Source organism: Epinephelus fuscoguttatus, linkage group LG15 (genome assembly GCF_011397635.1).
Source record: "Epinephelus fuscoguttatus linkage group LG15, E.fuscoguttatus.final_Chr_v1".
Taxonomy (NCBI): domain Eukaryota; kingdom Metazoa; phylum Chordata; class Actinopteri; order Perciformes; family Serranidae; genus Epinephelus; species Epinephelus fuscoguttatus.
In genome coordinates this window covers 607501-629104 of record NC_064766.1, presented here as the reverse complement: position 1 = coordinate 629104, position 21604 = coordinate 607501, and the positions used below count along the sequence as shown (strand labels likewise).

Here is a 21604-nt window from a genome sequence, read left to right as displayed (position 1 = left end):
TGGATGTTTCACACACATCTTCTCCTCCACAGCACAGAGGATCTATACAATCTGCATATAGTTTCAAGGCGAACACCCACCCAAGATTAGTGTCACAAGTTCAGTGTCTGACCAAATGTCTCCCCCTCTGCTACTGAGTTATGACTTTCAGTTATGGCCAGAGAAGTGTTTGTGTGAGACATTATGATGTCACAGTGAAGCAGACCATTAGGATATCAAATGTCACCACTTTATTTGATCTTACTAGACATTTGTGTCAAATTTTGTAATAATTAGCCAAGTAATTTCCTGAGTTATAATAATAATAATAAACTTTATATAGCACCTTTCAAAGGACAGTTACAAAGTGCTGTGCAATAAAACTAAACACAATTAAAGCTGCAAGCAGTGATGAACAGGCCCTCACACCTCTGCACAACTTGGGGGTGCTGGTAGGATGCCCGCTGACGCAGCAGTTCATTTCTGTCAAAGTCGGACACCACACACAGGAGTGAGATGGCATATCCTTCATAAAGCGTGGGTGCTGGAATGTTTTTTTTTTTTAGGTTTTATAACAATTCCTCTTTCAATTACAGGGCGCTGGAGACCGCACTAATGATATTTCATGACTTTGTTCATCAAATAGAAACCACAGCATATAAATTTCAGGTAAATGAAAAGATAAGTGTCTGATCGACCAGTGATGGGAATAAGGGTGTTATAAATGCACGGCGCTACTTTTTTCAGTAACGAGTAATCAAAAAAGTGTCTCCCCCGTTATAACACCATTACCATTACTCACAATAAAATGCGCCATTACAACCAGGGTTGCTGTGTGGGCTTGTTTTTTTTGTAAAGTTGCATTGACAGTCGCGGGTTGCGTTTTTTTGGGTTTGTTTCTAAAATGGAGTTGCTTATTTGGGCTTGCTCTCGAAACGTCGCCTTTCTCTCTATATATCCGTCTAATAAGTTATTTAAACGCATGATAGTATGTCGGACTGCATGATCTTTCGACAGCTCTGCTCCCTCTGCCCCTCTCCTTCTCCGCATACACACAGGTGACAGTTAATGAGACTTTTCACATTTAAACTGCGCTATTAATGGAGGTTCTTTAACAAGTGTAGATACGTGTACAATGTTTTATAATAATGATTTATTCTATTAAGTGTCAATTTCATTCATTTAACATATTCAGTGTTGAGTTTCATTACATAGAGTTGCATTAAAGGGGGGTGTCCAAGCAATTTGGCATTATTTGAGTATTTTATAAAAAAGTAAAGCTATAGTTTTCCAGGTAATTAGTTATTTTTATAGTGCAGTAACTGAGTTAACTCAGTTACATTTTGGAGAAAGTAACTAGTAACTATAACTAATTACCTTTTTAAAGTAACATTCCCCACACTGGATAAGACCTACTTCCTGTCGCCACTAGGTGGTGCTATGACTGTCAGGAAATATGGTCATGTAGATGTGTTCGGAGCAAGATTATCATCAGTCCTGAGAAGTTTGGTGGAGATCTGACCAGTTACTCCAAAGTTATAGCATTTCCAGGCCTACAATATTAAGGAGTGTGTGAAGTTTCAAGCAGATTGAACGAAGTATGCTGAAGTTAATGCCAACTGTTGTGCTTTGGCGAAATTGGCAGCCTTTGCACTGCCCACATGGCAATGCCATTTGATGAAAACTCACAGTTTCCACAACAAACCATCATCAAGATCTTGACCTTTTTTGACCAAGTTTTAGTTGGATGTGGTCAGCTTTGTAGGAGATGTACATGTACACCAGTAGGGGGCGCTATCACTAATTATTGACATGTAGATGAGACCCCTAAAATATCAGATTTTTCGCCAGAAGTGATATATGTGCAAAGTTTCATGAGATTTCCAGTATGTTACACCCCCCAAAAAGCCAATTCATTTGGAGGAAGAAGGATAATAATTCCTTGCATTTCAGCGGGGTCCTTGAACCACGTGGTGCCCTAATTAAAACAGAAAGAGAATAAAACAAATATTGTCATAGAATTTCATCTAGTAAAGGAAAAATAAGGAAGGCCAAAGCTAAAATCAAGATTATAAATAGGAAATAACATCAATTAAAGCTGCAAGCAGCAATGAGTGGGCTCTCGCACCTCTTTGCAACTCTGGGGTGCTGGCAGGACGCTGGCTGTTTGGCAGTTCATTACCGTCAAAGTCAGACACCACATGCAGGAGAAAGCTGGCATATACTTCATACAGCGTTGGAATGACCTGTTTCACATTTTGCACTACTTCCTCTTACCACTAGTTTTTATTTATTAAATATAGACCACAGCATATAAATTTTATGTAAATAATAAAAAAAAAGTGTCTGAAAAGACCTACTTCCTGTTGCCAGTAGAGGGCGCTATGTCTAATACCAAATATTTTCATATAGATGTGTTCAGGGTGGGACTGCCATCAATCCTGTGAAGTTTGGGGAAGACTGAACCATGTACGCTGGAGTTACAAACCACTTCCTGTTTATGGCGACAAAGGGAAGTTTAACGCTTTGCCACGGTCACATGGTTTGATGAAAACTCAAGCCTGTAATAACTTTTCTTCCTCAAGGTCTTTCAGTGGGACAGACCAACATTTGAAGTGGATTGGATAAAATCTCAGGGGCAATTTCTTAATTTACAAGCCCTGGAAATGGGCAAAAATGCACAAAAGTAAATTCAAAATGGCAGACTTTCTACACCGCGTTCCAAATTATTATGCAAATTCTATTTTTCTCTGATTTTCCTAAATAGTTGATGCAAATGACAGTCAGCATAATTTTCAAGTCATTAGCTGTTAAAGTTTAATTCAAATGTTACTGAACAAACCTCCCAATGAAAACAGTATTTTTTAAAAAAATAAAAAACTTAAAATGCACTGTTCCAAATTATTATGCACAACAGAGTTTCAAGACATTTTATAGGTTGTAAAGAACTGAAAATAGTCATTTGTTGAATATGTAGCATTAGGAGGTCATATTTACTGAAATCAAAAGCTATTTGAATCAAAAACATCTTAACAGGTCAAGTTACATTTTGACATAGGACCCTTATTTGATAGCAGCTTCACAATTCTTGTATCCATTGAACTTGCGAGTTTTTGGAGAGTTTCTGCTTGAATTTCTTTGCAGGATGTCAGAATAGCCTCCCAGAGCTGCTGTTTGGATGTGAACTGTCTCCCACCCTCATAGATCTTGTGCTTGAGGATGCTCCAAAGGTTCTCAATAGGGTTGAGGTCAGGGGAGGATGGGGGCCACACCATTAGTTTCTCTCCTTTTATGCCCATAGCAGCCAATGATGCAGAGGTATTCCTTGCAGCATGAGATGGTGCATTGTCGTGCATGAAGATGATTTTGTTTCGGAAAGCACGGTTCTTTTTGTACCATGGAAGAAAGTGGTCAGTCAGAAACTCATATTTTGCAGAGGTCATTTTCACACCTTCAGGGACCCTAAAGGGGCCGACCAGCTCTCTCCCCATGATTCTGGCCCAAAACATGACTCCGCCACCTCCTTGCTGACGTCGCAGCCTTGTTGGGACATGGTGGCCATCCACCAACCATCCACTACTCCATCCATCTGGACCATCCAGGGTTGCACGGCACTCATCAGTGAACAAGACTGTTTGAAAATTAGTCTTCATGTATTTCTGGGCCCACTGCAGCCGTTTCTGCTTGTGAGCATTGGTTAGCGGTGGCCGAATAGAAGGTTTATGCATAACTGCAAGCCTCTGGAGGATCCTACACCTTGATGTTCGCGGGACTCCAGAGGCACCAGCAGCTTCAAATACCTGTTTGCTGCTTTGTAATGGCATTTTAGCAGCTGCTCTCTTAATCCGATGTATTCGTCTGGCAGAAACCTTCCTCATTGTGCCTTTATCTGCACGAACCCGTGTGTGCTCTGAATCAGCCACAAATCTCTTAATAGTACGATGATCACGCTTAAGTTTTCGTGAAATATCTAAGGTTTTCATACCTCGTCCAAGGCATTCAACTATTTCACGCTTTTCAGCAGCAGAGAGATCCTTTTTTTTCCCCATATTGCTTGAAAATGGTGGTCTGCTTAATAATGTGGAACATCCTTCTTCAGTAGTTTTTCCTTTAATTGGGCTCACCTGGCCAACTAATTATCACAGGTGTCTGAGATTGATTTCAGTGATCCAAAGAGCCCTGAGGCACAATACCATCCATGAGTTTAATTGAAAAACAAAAAAATTAATCTTTATGACACTTAAATACAATTTGCATAATAATTTGGAACGCGGTGTAGTGGGTTTGGAGCATGACTCCACAAGGTTTTTTGTACATCTCTTAGAGTGTTACATGTGTTTCATACATGCACGTGAAACCAGCTTTGGGGGCTGCTTCATCGAAATTTTCTAGGGGGCGCTGTTGAGTCACTTTCACACATCAAAGCACAAAAATCATATCAGACAACACCATTTGGGACCTCTGATGTGTGTGCCAAGTTTGGTAAGTTTTTAAGCATCATTTGCCCCTTAAAAACAACTTCCTGTTTTATGATGAATAAAGCATTGCCACAGTGACAGTGTTTATCATTAATTATTGATGTAGATGTGTTAAGGGCGGGACTGTAATCAATCCTCTGAAGTTTGGGGAAGAATGGACCATGTATGTTGGAGTTATAAACTACCTCCTGTTTTGTGGGGAGGCCCCTAAGTTTGACACCTTGCCACGGTCACACGGTTTGATGAAAACTCAAGCCTGTAATACCTTTATCGGAAGTTGATTGGAAAAAATCTCTGGGACAAATTTGTTAATTCAGAGCCCTGGAAATGGCCAAAAATGCCCCAAAATTGCACCGTAAATTCAAAATGGTGGACTTACTTTTGGGTTTAGAGTATGGCTCCAGGAGGCATTTTTGTACACCTTGACAAGTTACATATGCCTGCCGAGTTTCATACATGCAGGTGAAAGTAGATTCTGGGGCTGTTTTGTTGAAATTTTGTAGGGGGTGCTACTAAGCTATTTTTTTTGTATCTGCTTGGTAATCGGGCCCTAATAAGCAATAGCAATAAAATAGACAGCTCAGATAAAGTCAGGATATGCTTTCCAATATAAGTATGTTTTTATGAGACTTAAACAAAGCCAGTGACTTAGACAGCCTCATATCCTTGGGCAGGTCATTCCAGAGCCACGGGGCCCTGATGGCAAAAGTTCTGTCCCCTTTGGGCTTCAGTCTGGACTCTGGGACAAGTAGAACATCTCTGCCCGAGGATCTCAAACTACGCAGAGGTTCATTAAGGTTTGAAATGTAATCTGGAGCCAGGCGATGAAAAGCCTTGAAAGTAATTAATACGATTTTAAAGTCAATCCTAAAACATACAGGGAGCCAGTGGGTTTAACAGGGGGGTACAGCTGAGTGTCATCCGCACAACAATGGAAAAAGCCACCACGTCGAGGGATGACATCAGCCTAGGGGAGCATGTATAATGATAACAAGATAGGACCAAAGATTAACCCTTGAGGCACACCATAATTGATAAGGGCTCAGGGAATCACGGTGCGGGTGATCAACGTCCAAAATAGGGTTGTGCCGATGGGAGATCCGATTGCCCATCAGCGATAGAAGGGTTGTTTCACAATGTCTTTTTTTAATGACGATATAATCGTGAGGTGTGGGGGGGGAGACAGCGCGTGTGGCGCATGCTGACGAGATCAAGGCTGAACGAGGCTGAGTGAGAGGAGACAGAGGGAGGCTGCTTAGTGAGAGAGCGGAGGGTAGGGGGAGGGGGGGGGGAGATCAACGCCTCCGCCAGCTTGACACTAATGCGCATGTCGCGGAACGGTGAACAAACCAAACAACATAATGTCAGGAGAAATTGAAAAGATATGCCATCTATGTAAACTCAACTTGCTACTTAAGGAGCCATTACATGTTCAAGAGTTTTATAAAGCTGCTCAAACGCCAAAGAGAGGCTATAAGTGAACGTTTCAGACACACAGGGCAGGCTCTACAAGGAAGAAGGAGCATGTCCTCTTCTCTCCTTGCCACGGCGACGCGTAATGACCGCGACCCTGCGTAGAGAATCTGTAGAGAATTTGAAGGCGCTGTGCTCATTAAAGGTGCAAGTGCACTTGGAGCAGGAAAAGACCTTATTAGCAGCATGTAATTCACAGTAAAATACAATGCAATGGTGATCAGATGTAGACATGTCCATGTTTTCTACAGAGGGTATTCTTAAACCCAGACTAAATATTAGGTCTAGGGTCTGGCCACAGTTATGAGTTTGGCCAAAAACATATTGTTGAAAATTCAATGAATTTGTAATATTTAGGAAATCAATAGCAAGGACATTAGATGAGTCATCAATATGAATGCTGAAATCACCACAAAGAACAAGGCTACCACATTGACCACAGTCCCTTGGCCAGCTAAAAAAGTCATTATCAGGAGGGCACAGCTCCACAAGCTGGCTGGGATCACCAGGTTGTAACCAGAATTTGGTTAAAACAGAAAATCCATCTAATTGGAAGAGATAAAATCATTTACAATAAATGTTTTGTTGGAAAGGGATCCTATATTGACAAAAGCCAAATTTCACAGTCTGTGGTGGATTAAAACTGGTTTACAGGTAATGTGAATCAGATTTGCAGGATTGGAAGACTTTACCATGAATTGTTATTAAACCTTAGAAATGACACTGTGGTTACTATGTTTGGGAAGGTTGGTTTATCCTTACTGATGATAGGCAATCCTAACCACAAGGGGGGGCTCATGGGATTTGTAGGGGAGAGGTGAGCTGGTGTGGACTGGAAGTTTTCATGAGCGGACATGAAGTAGCAGGTAGTCAGGGCGTGGGAGAGATTAAGATTTTGTAAAATATATTGTCAGTCAGAGTGCGTGAGCCCAGGCAATTAGGGTGAATGCCCTCACACCAGAAGAAAGCTGGGCGCTTCCAAAAGAGATTGAAATTGTCCACAAAAGCTACATTGCTGGCTGCACAGGTGGACTCCAACCAGGAATGGAAACTGAGAGTGCAGCTAATGCGGCCCATGCCACGATTTAGTGGGGTGAGAGGACCAGAGACAAAGATCCTTTTACTGTGGACTATGAGAGAGTCGAGGAGTTTGGTGAAGTCATGTTTTAGAATTTCAGAGGTCCGCCTGTGAATGTCCTTACCACCAACATGATGGACATCATTCTGGGCAAGAGGATGGTTGGCCAGGATGCTAGGTATCTTTTCCATAATATCCATCACCTTAGCGCCTGGGAAACAAAAAGTCGCCGCAGACTTTTTCTTAACACTCCTCACGATCGAATTTCTAATAATGAGCATTGATGGAGGAGGGGTAGGCACAGGAAAATGTTTGACCCGTGGCGATGGAGCGGCTAGGGAGTAGCAGACTGTGAGGCAGGCAGGAGCTCACTGTGGCGCTGGTTTGAATACCAGCATAGAGCAGCAAGCCTTGGGAAAGGATGAGTACTGGTGGTGGCTGGTGGTGGAGTAATCAGAGGTGTCGGCAGTGAGCTTTGAGAGCCATGGGATGGCTGGGAAGGTGAAAGAGTAGGCCGGGAAACTGCAGTCAGAATCATGAAAGTCAAGGATGTCCTATTTATTCTAGAGCTTGATGTTATAGTGAGGGGGAACACGAGGAGGGCGCCGGCCTTTCCTGCAGCAAGCACTGACCAGGGACCAAGGTTCCTGATGGGATCGAGTGGAGCTAGCTAGGGCTTTAGGTCTAGCACCGAGCCCTGTCCAGGAGTCACTGGGGACAATGACTGGAGGAGGGGCAACTGGATGTTTGTGCCAAATTTGAAGAAATTCCCTCAAGATACTCTTGAAAAACTGTGGTCATGAGAATGCCCAAATGAGTAACATGGGGCCGCCACCCTGTGGGCCCATCACCTGCAGGAACCAGCATCGGGACCGGGTGCATTGTGAGCCGGGTGGCAGGCAGGGACAGGGCCCCAGGCGTGCTGATCCCGGTGACGTAGACCAGCTCTGGGGACGTGGAATGTCACCTCTCTGGTGGGGAAGGAGCCAGAGCTGGTGCGAGAGCTGGAGTGGTATCAACTAGATATAGTTGGGCTCACCTCCACGCAAAGCACTGGTTCTGGAACCACACTCCTGGAGAGGGGCTGGACCCTAGCTTTTTCCGGAGTTGCCTAGGGTGAGAGGCGTTAAGCGAGTTTGGGGATACTCACAAGCCCCAGGCTGAGCACCACTGAGTTAGAGTTCTCCCAACAGAACGAAAGTGTTGACTCAATGCGACTGCAGGTCGCAAAGAGAAGGTCTCTGACTGTTGTTTGTGTGTATGCACCTAACGCACCTAACAGCAGTACGGAGTACCCGGCCTTCTTGGAGTCTCTTGGCAATGTCCTGGGAGGGGTGCTGGTTGGGGATTCCATAGGACTCCATAGTTCTTCTGAAGGACATTAACGCTCACATGGGCAATGACTGAGAAAACTGGAGGAGGTGATTGGGAGGAATGGCCTGCCTGACCTGAACCCAAGTGGTGTTTTATTATTGGACCTTTGTGCGAGTCATGGACTGGCCATAACAAACACCATGTTCAAGCAAAGGGAGGTTTATAAGAATACCTGGTACCAGATCACCCTAGGCCAAAGATCGTTGATCGACTTTGTGGTCGTATCATAAGATCTGCAGTCATGTGTCTTGGACACTCGGGTCAAGTGATGAGCAGAGCCGTCAACTGATCACCACCTGGTGGTGAGTTGGAGCAGATGGCAGGGGAGGCTGCCAGACAGACCTGGTAAACCCAAACGTGTAGTGAGGGTGAACTGGGAATGTCTGGCTGAGGCCCCTGTCTATGGGGTCTTCAACTCCCACCTCCAGAAGAATTTCTCGTGCATCCCGGGGGAGGTTGGGGACATGGAATCTGAGTGGTCCATGGTCAAATCCTCTATTGTGGAGGTGGCTGCTAGGAGCTGTGGCCAGAAGGTTGTCCGTGCTTGTTGTGGTGGCAACCTGAGAACCTGCTAGTGGACCCCAACGGTAAATGAGGCCGTCAAGCTGAAAAAGGAGGCCTTTTGGGTCTGGCTGGCCCACGGGTGTCCTGAAGCAGCAGAGAGGTACTGGTTGGCCAGAAGGGCTGCAGCAGTGGCAGTTGCTGAAACAAAACCAGAGTGTGGGAGGAGTTCGGGAAGGCTATGGGGAAGGACTTTCGGTTGGCCTCAAGGAAGTCCTGACAGACTGTTAGATGCCTCAAGAAGAGAAAGCAGGGCTTGTCTCAGGCTGTGCTAAGCAGAGAAGGACTCCTGAACCTGGCCATCACATCCACCGTGGAGGAGGCAGAGCCTGAAGACTTGGGGGGACTCTATCTAATATCCCTGACAGAGGTTGCTGAGGTAGTTAAATAGCTCCCCAGCGGCAAGGCGCAGAGTGTGGATGAAATTCACCCCGAGATGCTGAAAGCTCTGGACCCTGTTGGGCTGTCTTGGCTGACACGCCTTTTCAGTGTTGCATGGAGGTTGGGTACAATGCCTGCAGAGTGGCAGACCAAGGTGGTGGTTCCCATTTTCAAAAAAGGAGACTTAAGGGTCACCGAATACATTGGTGATTTTCATGGACAAGATCTTGAGGTGCAGCCAGGGGGGAGGAGGGGTCTGGTTTGGAAACCTCAGAATTGCATCTCTCTGCTTTGTAGTTCTGTTGGCTTATCACACCGTGACATTCATTATGCACTTGGGCCGTGAGCAGCCAAGTGTGAAGTGGTTGGCATGGGAGTCAGCACCTCCAAATCTAAAGGTGCTAACACACCAAACCAACATCTAAGAACTAGCGGCCACGAAAGCCAACTGTTGCGTTGTCTATGTCGCCTCACATTGCCCTGTGTCAGTTTCATTTGAACACACTACAAAGACTACATCGGACAGGCCAAGTAGCACGAACGTTCTGCACCTGCGTGAGAGGAAATAACGCAAAAAGGGAAACCGGAAGTCCGAGGAATGCATGAGATAAACAAAGTAGCGGAGTGAGAGAGTGGTACATCCTGTCAGCCGAGGGGTTTCCTATCTGTGCAGCTGAGCACCGCAGTACCTCCACGGACTATTACATGCATATGATCCCGGTGTTTCCCCCGCAGGCTCCACTTCAATGTCAATGTCAATGTCAAGTTTATTTATATAGCACATTTAAAAGCCTAAGGCCAACCAAAGTGCTTTACAAGATGAAATCATCAGCACCAATAAACAATACAAGGAGAAACAGTACAAAGCAGAGAGGTAGAAGAAAACAAAACAAAACGAGACACAACAACAGGTGACTCAACTCAGCCAAAAGCCAGGGTAAACAGGTGGGTTTTAAGACGTGTTTTAAAAATAGAGAGGCTAGTCGCAGACCGCACGGACAGAGGCAAAGTGTTCCACAGCGTGGGAGCCGCCACTGCAAAGGCTTGATCTCCTCTAGATTTTAAGAGGGATTGAGGAACGTCCAGAACTAACTAGTCAGCTGACCTCAGGGCTCTGGAGGGTCGATGCACCTTGATAAGGTCGGATAAATATTCAGGGGCCAGTCCATACAGAGACTTAAACACAAATAAAAGAATCTTAAAATCAATCCTGTACCTAACCGGAAGCCAGTGAAGCGAAGAGAGCACTGGTGTTATGTGCTTATATTTCTTTGTCCCGGTAAGGAGACGAGCTGCTGCATTCTGCACAAGCTGTAGACGGTTAAGCTCTGATTGGCCGATGCCGACGTACAAGGAATTACAATAATCTAAGCGCAATGAAATGAAAGCATGGATAACCTTTTCTAGATCAGCCCTTCTTAGATAAGGTTTGACTTTGGCTAGGAGCCAAAGCTGAAAAAAGCTAGCCTTAACCACAGAGCTGACCTGCGTGTCCAATTTAAACGCCCCATCAATAATCACACCTAGGTTTCTGGCCTGGGAACCTATATAGGTTGCTAGCGGGCCGAGGGAGCTGGCAAGAACCTGGACAAGGTCAGGACGACCAAACAGGACAATCTCCGTTTTGTTTTCATTTAATTTTAAGAAATTTAGGTCCATCCATGTTTTAATGTCCCTCATGCAATTAAACACAGCATGGAAGGACTCCTTGGAGGGGACCTTTAATGGCAAGTACACCTGCACATCATCAGCAAAACAATGAAAATGAATACCATGCTTCCTAAATATCGACCCTAGGGGTAGCATATATAGGGAGAACAGTAGAGGGCCTAGAACTGACCCCTGGGGGACCCCGCAGGTCAGAGGGGCCACTGAGGAGGACACTGCCCCAACTGCACACAGAAGGATCCATCAGCAAGGTAAGATTTAAACCACCCCAGAGCGGAGCCTTTAATGCCTACACAGTGCTCGAGACGTGACAGGAGAATAGCGTGATCCACTGTATCGAACGCCGCTGTGAGATCTAATAAAATTAAAAAGGCACAGTTACCAGAATCAAGGTTTAAAAGAAGATCATTAAAAACTTTTAAAAGAGCTGTTTCAGTACTATGAAGAGGCTTAAAACCAGACTGAAGCAATTCACCAGTGTTGGCCTGATCTAAAAATTCTTGGAGTTGGTTAAAAACAACTTTCTCTATAACCTTGGAAATAAATGGAAGTTTAGAGATTGGCCTGAAATTAGAAAGAACCAAGGGATCCAGATTTTTCTTTTTTAAAAGAGGCTGCACCGTGGCATGTTTGAAGGAGGATGGAACGCATCCAGAGGTGAGACACAGATTTATAAGAAACAAGATCAAAGACCCAACTGAGCTGAAAACCTTTTTAAACAAACGGGATGGAATGCTGTCAGATGGACAGTTAGCAGGGCGAAGATGTTCGACTATTTCAGTGAGTGCAGAAAGTGAGACAGGCTTAAACTGGTGAAAAGCAGCTGAGCTTGCTGTAGGAATTGAGGGGTCCTGGGCAGGCTGAGGGAGTTGGGGTCTAAGAGCCGAAATCTTACTGACAAAAAATTGCAAAAAGTCCTCACACAGAGAAGACGGTTCAACAAAGACATCATCACAAGGGTTCACAAGTGAATCAAATACATTAAAAAGAACCTGAGGTTCGTGAGCGTTGTTGGAGACAAGTGAGGAAAAATATTCAGCTTTAGCAGCTTTAACAGCCTGCTGATAATTAAGAAGGCAAACACGTAGGAGATCCCGAGAAATCTGGAGATTATCCTTTTTCCACTTTCTCTCCGCTTGTCTACATACGTATCTGAGCGCACAAATGGACTCATTTAGCCAAGGCTCAGCCTGTGGCTTAACGCGCATTAAAGTCATTGGTGCAATGGAGTCTAAGATCTCAGTACAGAGAGAATCAAACAACTTCATACAAACATCCACACTGAGGTCGCCAAAGTCATCCAGAGAATATGAGTCTTTCCAGGTGGCAGAGAACTGCAGAGGAGTCGAAGAATTAAGAACACAGAGACGACGAACGGGCGCGGAGTCCGTGTTGGAGGGTGTAGGTAGTGAGATGGAAAATAGAACAGGTAGATGGTCGGATAAGAGTGTGTGGCAGATTTCAGTTATATGTACATTCAGTCCATATGACAGTACAAGATCCAGAATATGGCCTTTATCATGCGTCGGCTCCGAATCAGACTGCATGAGATTAAGAGAGTCAATTAGATTCAAAAAGTCTCTGACCAGCGGTCTGGTCTCACAGCAGACATGCACATTAAAATCGCTGACAATTAAAACGTGGTCATACTCAAGAATAATACCCGACACAAAGTTTGCAAAGTCCCGTATAAAGTCTTTGTTAAATTTCGGTGGGCGATAGACCACAGCACAGAGAACAGTCATGGGGATTTTTACCTCAAAGAGTTGGAGCTCAAAGCTGGAGCCATTGACAGCTGGAGACTGCTGGATGTGAAAGGTGGATTTGAATATGGATGCCAGTCCTCCACCTTTGCCGGTGGTGCGAGGGGAGCTGAGGAAACTACATCCAGGGGGAAGGAGCTCCGAAAAAGGAGCAAGATCACCTTCATGGAGCCAGGTTTCAGTTAAAAACGTAAAATCCAGTTTGTGTGAGGCAAAAAAGTCTTTCAGTAAAAAGGTCTTATTGGTGACAGATCTCACATTCAATAAAGCCAACTGGAGATTAAAAGTGTCCGAAGGTGAAGCACACTTCAGAGTACGGAGGTTCCGACGGTCCACGCCACGTCTCCCGGTCCGAGCACGCCAGCTGGTAGGAGGCAGCAACAGCTGATCGGGGTCCGCCGAACAGCTGTCGCTGTCAGAGCCGCTAGCGTCAGGGAGCACCGGCCGGATCCATCGGGCTCTAATCCTCCACGATTGCAGGGCAGGGGAAACATCTAGAAAATACCGATTAATGCCATAATCCGACACACGAACAGAACTTAGGTGAGCCTCCAGCCTGACCCGGAGGCCTCCTCGTTTACCCCGTCTTCTCCGGCGTCTCTGACGGGCAGGGTGGAGTGGAGGACGCCTCAGGAACGCAGGGATTTCTTCGAGGCGTGGAGAAAAGTTCACCAATTGATCATATTTGAGCTGATCGGAGAAGCCTCTAATCTCAAGTAGAGTCTGGCGATCATAGGTGAGGAGAGACGACACCTCTTGACAGAACAGGTAAATCACTAAACATACAGCAAACACAAAGCAGAGCGACAGACGGCCAGCCGAGCACCCTGGTGCCATCTTGCCCCAGGACCTGGGAATAGCAAACCGGGGCTCGGTGCTCCGGTTGGATCCAAACGGAGAGCCAGGGCTAGCTGGGAAGCTAGCGGAGGCTAACTGGCTGTGCTTCCCTCCAGTCGTGCTGTGGCTATTCAGGTTAAAGTGGGAAGAAGCAGCGGGTCTGTCGGGCAGCTGAGTGAATTGGAACCTGAGGAGGAAGCACCGGTTAGCCTCAGTTTCACTACAGGCAGATTCACTAGCTACAGGGGCAGGGAAATAAAACCTGAACAGCCAATCAGAGTGATCTCTCTCACCGACAAGCTCCACCGCTAATTCAACATGCTCAATCGGCCGAAAAGCCGACTGAGCATGTGAATCCGTCATGAGGAAGAGGGAGCTGAGCCGGAAGGCAAAACTTTCAATTTACTGGTTCATCTACGTCCCAACCCTCACCTACGGTCATAAGCTCTAGGTAGTGACCGAAAGAATGAGGTCGCGGATACAAGCAGCTGAAATGAGTTTCCTCTGTGGGGTGGCTGGGCTCAGCCTTAGAGATAGGATGAGGAGCTTGGACATCCGAAGGGAGCTCGGAGTAGAGCCGCTGCTCCTTTGTGTGGAAAGAGGTCAGTTGAGGTGGTTTGGGCATCTGATTAGGATGCCTCCTTGGCGCCTCCCGCTGGAGGTGTTTCGGGCACGTTCCACTGGTGGGAGGCCCCGGAGAAGACCCAGAATACGCAGGAGGGATTACATATCTCATCTGGCCTGGGAATGCCTTAGGGTTCCCCAAGAGGAGCTGGAAAGTGTTTCTGAGGAGAGGGATGTCTGGGGTGCTTTGCTCTGCCTGCTGCCCCCACGACTCGGCCTCGGTTAAGTGGATGAAAATGGATGGATGGATGGCAATGGTCAATAGTGCTGAAACGTTAAGGTTAGTAGCATTGATCATGATCACAACAGTCGGCCAGCTGCACCAGAAGACGAAAAAGAGTTATGGCAGGCTGTAGGCTGCAGGCTACTGAGGCTTCCAGAGGAGAAGAGGGACAAGTAGAGGATGCTCCTAAGGACCTCCCCACATGTGATACATGTTATTGTGATATGACTTGTTGTGCTGTTAGCTTTGAGTGTTCCTGTACTGTAAATCCTATTGAGATGCAGGTGAATCTGTGCCCTACTTAATATGCTGTGTTGGTGTTAAGTGAGTGTGCCTGTGTTGTAAAAACTGTCTTGATGAGATACTGGGGAATTTCTTGCTACTTTCTGTGCTGTAAGCTTATGGTAACGTATATCCTGTATCCTATGTTTTGATGCAGGTAAACGTGTAATGGAAAGAACAAAGGTCTGATTATTTGATGGAAAAATGCCAGGGATGTATTTTGTTCCCCTATATGCAACTAGCAGCGGTGGTGCTCGGCTGCTGTCTTAGCTTGTCTTAGCTCTTTAGAAACTACCGTTATATTATTTGGTGCGACAGACGCTTCATATCCAGGTCAATTCACACACTCGTGAGTAAAGCATATGAGGAGAGGGCTCCGTCTTATCTCGTCATAAACTAAAGTTCTATTATTTTGAGCGACAGACACTTCATATAATAGCATAACAATATACTATTTATCGTGTTATACGGTGAAATGTTTCACCTTACGTTTTGACTTGTATTGTTTACATGATGGCATGTCATTTCTGTCTCTATGGTTGCGCGTTTACAATCCTCTGCTCTCTGTATCACGCACGGCGGAGTTCGGCCCCAATGCGCATGCGTATACACTCACACACACACACACACACCAACACAGGTGAGCACACAAAAGCACGGCTCGGGCCGCATTTTTCTGACCGACAGTTATAAATGGCACTGTGCACACAGGGTTTTCTTTCGTTTCGTTCGTTTCTTTGTTCATTTCAACTGCTGCATCTGCCTAAGCACTCCCACCCTCCTCCATCTCTCTTTCCAGTAACTCGCCAGCACCGGCCACTTGTTCTGGGTCAATTCACTGCAAGATTTCCGAGATTCACCCTTTTGGTTTCCATTTAGCCGAAAACTTTTTTTTTTATTTATTTTTTTTACTTAGTAACGGATGTGATATAAAATGTAGCAAAATACACTACTTAAGTCAAAATTTACTTAAGTAAAAGTAAAATTACAGATTTCAAAAACTACTGAAAAAATTACAAATTACACAAAAAAATAACTCAATTACAGTAACATGAGTAAATATAATTAGTTACTTTCCGCCTCTGCATGTAAGATATTCCACCTTGCCTTTTTCCTCGAAACACTGTTAAGCTAACATGAATGAAACTTAACACTGAACACCTCGATGGGCTTCTATCAAAATATGAAGCAAGTGTCTTTCCATTTTGTCTCAGATTGCTAATTTTTGCCACCCTCGAAATCCAGAGTTCTCGCGAGAGCACAATTTGAATTTGCTCAGTGAGTCACTCTGGCAATCAGTTTTTTTTCATTTTCATTTATTTTTCCTTTTGACCCCTCCCTGAGGTATAAGGGACAAACAAAAATAACAATGACAAATCAGAGCAGGCGGCAACCAATGTACAACAAAATAAATAAAACACAATTAGTGTACATACGTACAAGTCAAAGCAAATCAAGAGAAACTATTCAGGATTTTCTTTAAAAGTTTTAACAAATTTGACAAAACCTTTACTTTTCGAGATGACATTAACTTTTGAAACTTGTAAATATTTGGATTTACTCTATAGAACTGTCTGACCAACTCTCTTCTCTCTTTGTTAAAAAAGGAACACACAAATACATAATGATATATGTCTCCTCGATGATCAAACAAAGAGTACATTGCCGAGGGACATTTTCACAGTCATACCTGCGCTCAGAGATAGGTAACTTATGATTTCCACACCGAAACTTAGACAAACAAATCCTTTTGGCAGGTCTTAAAATAATGAAATAAGGTTCAAAAGTGAAATCACTTTTAAACAATTTATAACTATCACATAAAGGGTTATTTGTAATCTCTCATGCCATCTCTGTAGTTCCATGTCAGATAATCTTCGTTCAATCATTAATTTTAAATACTTAGGGTTCATCTGTCCAGCGTCATGCCATAAGTACGATAGACCACAATCATCAAGAATATTTTTAACTTTGGAAATCCATTTACACTGAAAAATATTGTCATCATACAAAATCTTGTTGTATTATGACTAATTAAATGCACCCAGAAGTTACCTTTAAATCTAGACTATTTCGACCAAACTCTCCATAAATAATACAATTTGCTGTGCATGATTAACATTAAGTAAACGTTTCAAAAAAGATCTGTGAAGCATTTCAGTTTGGTCAAGTTTAGAATTGATGTGTGTATATTTATATATATATATATATATATACATATATATGTATATATATATATATATACATATATATATATATATACACACACACACACACACACACACACATATATATATATACACGCACACACACACACACACACATACACACACATATGTACACTGAACAAAAATATAAACGGAACACTTTTGTTTTTGCTCCCATATTTCATGAGCTGAACTCAAAGATCTAAAACATTTTCTATATACTATTTATTTTCTATTTTCTATATAGACATTTCGTTGCCAAAATCTCACTGCTGTGTTTTTTTGTGCAATGACAATAAAGGAAGTCTAAGTCTAAGTCTAAGTCTAAGTCTATATACACAAAAGACCATTTCCCTCAAATATTGTTCAGAAATCTGTCTAAATCTGTGTTAGTGAGCACTTCTACCTTTGCCGAGATAATCCATCCCACCTCACAGGTGTGGCATATCAAGATGCTGATTAATTCAATTCAATTTTATTTATAAAGCCCAATATCACAAATCACAATTTGCCTCACAGGGCTTTACAGCATACGACATCCCTCTGTCCTTATGACCCTCGCAGCGGATAAGGAAAAACTCCCCAAAAAAACCCCTTTAACAGGGAAAAAAAACGGTAGAAACCTCAGGAAGAGCAACTGAGGAGGGATCCCTCTTCCAGGACGGACAGACGTGCAATAGATGTCGTACAGAACAGATCAGCATAACAAATTAACAGTAATCCACATGACACAATGAGACAGAGACAGAGACAGAGAGAGAGAGAGAGAGAGAGAGAGAGAGAGATGCAGGTAATGACAGTAGCTTACAACAACATTATTGAAAGTAATAATATTATAGTTATAGTTCTGGCTACTGCGGTACAATATGTTGAAAGTATGTATTAATATCTTGCAGTATACAAGTGTGACAATAGTCATATGTGTATAATAACAGTAGAAGTATGACTAATGACTAATGATGGCAGCAGCAGCAGGAGGCATCTGGCAGGACCATGACAGCAGCACAACCACACGTCACGCTGTCCAGGCACCGCTGCGATATGAGTTAATCTGAGAGACAGTGGAGCACAAAGGCTCCGGAGAAGAAGCCGAGTTAGTGACATCCAGAATGGCCGAGTTAGCAAGATGCAGTAATAGAATACGAGAGAGAGAGAGAGAGAAAGAAGGTGCCCGGTGTATTATAGAGGGGTCCTCCGGCAGACTAGGCCTAAGTCAGCCTAACTAGGGGCTGGTACAGGGCAAGCCTGAGCCAGCCCTAACTATAAGCTTCATCAAAGAGGAAAGTCTCAAGTCTAGTCTTAAATGTGAAGACGGTGTCTGCCTCCCGGACCGTAACAGGAAGATGATTCCACAGGAGAGGAGCCTGATAGCTGAAGGCTCTGGCTCCTGATCTACTTTTGGAGACTTTAGGGACCACGAGTAACCCTGCGTTCTCAGAGCGCAGAGTTCTGGTGGGATAATAAGGCACTATGAGCTCTCTAAGATATGACGGAGCTTGACCATTTAGAGCTTTATAAGTTAACAGTAGGATTTTAAATTCAATTCTGGATTTTACAAGGAGCCAGTGCAGAGAAGCTAAAACAGGAGAAATATGATCTCGTTTCTTAGTTCCTGTTAGTACACGTGCTGCTGCATTCTGAATTAGCTGGAGAGTTTTTAAGGACTTACTAGAGCTACCTGATAATAGAGAGTTACAGTAATCCAGCCTTGAGGTAACAAAAGCGTGGACCAATTTTTCTGCATCTTTTTGGGTCAGGATAGGCCTAATTTTCGCAATATTACGCAGATGAAAAAATGCAGTCCGTGAGGTTTGTTTTAAATGAGAATTAAAAGACAAATCTTGATCAAATATTACTCCGAGGTTTCTTACGGTAGTGCTAGAGGCCAGAGCAATGCCATCTAGAGAAACTATGTCATCAGATAAAGAGTCTCTGAGTTGTTTGGGGCCAAGAACAATAACTTCAGTTTTGTCTGAATTTAACATCAGGAAATTGGTGCTCATCCAGGTTTTTATGTCTTTCAGGGAGTTATGGAGTTAAGTTAATTGATTACTTTCTTCTGGCTTCATCGATAAATACAACTGTGTATCATCCGCATAACAATGGAAATTTATAGAGTGATTTCTAATTATGTTACCTAAAGGAAGCATATATAGAGTAAATAGGATTGGTCCGAGCACAGAACCTTCATGGAACTCCATAACAAACTTTTGGTATGACGATTCATTATGAACGTGAACAAACTGAAAAGCGATCAGATAAATAAGATTTAAACCAGCTCAGTGCAGAACCTTTTAGTCTAATTAAGTGATCCATTATCTTCAGTAGATTTTGATGGTCAATTGTGTCAAAGGCCGCACTAAGATCTAATAAAACAAGTACAGAGACAAGTCCTTTGTCTGAAGCAATCAGAAGGTCATTTGTAATTTTAACTAGTGCTGTCTCAGTGCTATGATGCACTCTAAATCCTGACTGAAATTCCTCAAATAGATTATTATCATAGAGAAAATCACACAGCTGGTCTGCGACTACTTTCTCAAGGATCTTTGACATAAAGGGAAGATTAGATATTGGTCTATAGTTGGCTAACACCTCTGGATCCAGGGTGGGCTTTTTTAGTAGAGGTTTAATTACAGCTACCTTAAAAGACTGTGGTACATAGCCATAGGAGTACATAGGATATATTGCTCATATCTAATATATGAGTGTTAACTAAAGGAAAGACCTCCTTAAGTAGCCTAGTTGGGATGGGGTCTAAGAGACACGTTGATGATTTAGATGAAGAAATCAATGCGGTCGATTCTTGAAGAGAAATTAGGAAGAAGCAATCTAAATATATATTAGGTTTTACAGCTGTGTTTGAGGTTAGATAGGTACTATCTGAGGACAGGAGGTCATGAATTTTGCCTCTAATAGTTAGAATTTTGTCATTAAAAAAGCTCATAAAATCAATACTGCTAAGGGCTAAAGGAATACAAGGCTCAATAGAGCTCTGACTCTCAGTCAGCCTGGCTACAGTGCTGAAAAGAAACCTGGGGTTGTTCTTATTGTCTTCTATTAATGCTGAGTAATAGTTTGCTCTGGCATTGCGGAGGCCCCTCTGATAAGTTTTGAGACTGTCTGTCCAGATTAAACGAGATTCTTCCAGTTTGGTTAATCGCCAATTCCTTTCAAATTTTCGCGATATTTGTTTTAACTTACGGGTTTGAGAGTTATACCAAGGAGCGAACTTTCTTTGCTTTTTTAACTTCTTTTTAAGAGGAGCTACAGAGTCAAGTATTGTTCGCAGCGAGCCTACAGCGCTATCGACAAAATGATCAAAGTCGGTACAGGAAACCTCTGTTACTGAGGGACTTGGTATTGAATTTAATGACGGAGTAATCTTCCTTAAATTTTGCGACAGCACTATCTGATAAACATCTAGTATAGTAACTGTTGCTGAGTGGCGTGTAATCGAGTAAAAAGAAATCAAAAGATATCAGATAATGATCCGATAGCGAGGGATTCTGTGGAAAGACTTTTAGATTATCAATTTCAATTCCATACGTCAGAACTAGATCGAGGGTATGGTTAAAACAGTGAGTGGGTTCATGTACACCCTGACTGAAGCCAATGGAGTCTAATAATGAGATAAACGCGGTAGCCAGGGAGTCATTATCAACGTCGACATGAATGTTAAAATCGCCTACAATAATAACTTTATCTGATTTAAGAACTAAACTGGATAAAAACTCTGAGAATTCACATACAAATTCAGAATACGGGCCAGGAGCACGGTACATTATAACAAATAAAAGTGGCTGCGATGTTTTCCAGGTCGGATGTAAAAGACTAAGAACGAGGCTTTCAAATGAATTATAATCTAGTTTAGGTTTAGGGCTGATTAACAGGCTAGAGTTAAAAATGGCTGCAACTCCCCCTCCTCTGCCGCTGCCTCGAGGAATGTGGGTATTATTATGACTGGGAGGAGTGGACTCATTTAGACTAACATATTCATCTGGACACAGCCAGGTTTCAGTGAGACTGAGTAAATCAATATGATTATCTGATATTAATTCGTTTACTAACACTGCTTTAGACGATAGAGACCTGATATTTAACAGTCCGCATTTAATTCTCCTGTTTTGTCTTTCTGTCACAGAAGAGGTTTTAATTTTTATGAGGTTGTTATGCACAACTCCTCTTTGTTTAATTTTAGATTTAAATAATTTAGGTGGTCGGGGGACAGACACCGTTTGTATAAAACTATGAAAACTATGGCTGGGTAACTGAACTAGAAGCTCAGAGAGGCGTATAGGACTGCGACTCCTGGTCTCAACTCTGGGTTGTCAGGGATTTAAATTACTAATAAAGTTTGCCAGGTTCCTAGAAATGAGAGCACCTCTATCCAAAGTGGGATGAATGCCGTCTCTCCTAATAAGACCAGGTTTTCCCCACAAAGTTTGCCAATTATTAACGACACCCACATCATTTGCTGGACACCACTTGGACAGCCAGCGATTAAATGATAACATGCGGCTAAACATGTCATCACTGGTCAGATTTGGGAGGAGTCCAGAGAAAACTACGGAGTCCGACATTGTTTTTGCATATTCACACACCGAGGCAATATTAATTTTAGTGACCTCCGATTGGCGTAACCGGGTGTCATTGACGCCAACGTGAATAACAATCTT

General features: G+C 43.3%; 1 protein-coding gene across 3 annotated transcripts in view; it reads right to left on the bottom strand.

Moving 5' to 3' along the window:
- Positions 1-21604, bottom strand: part of LOC125902820 (epidermal retinol dehydrogenase 2-like) — a 199396-nt gene that overhangs the window by 47093 nt on the left and 130699 nt on the right. The window lies entirely within an intron of this gene.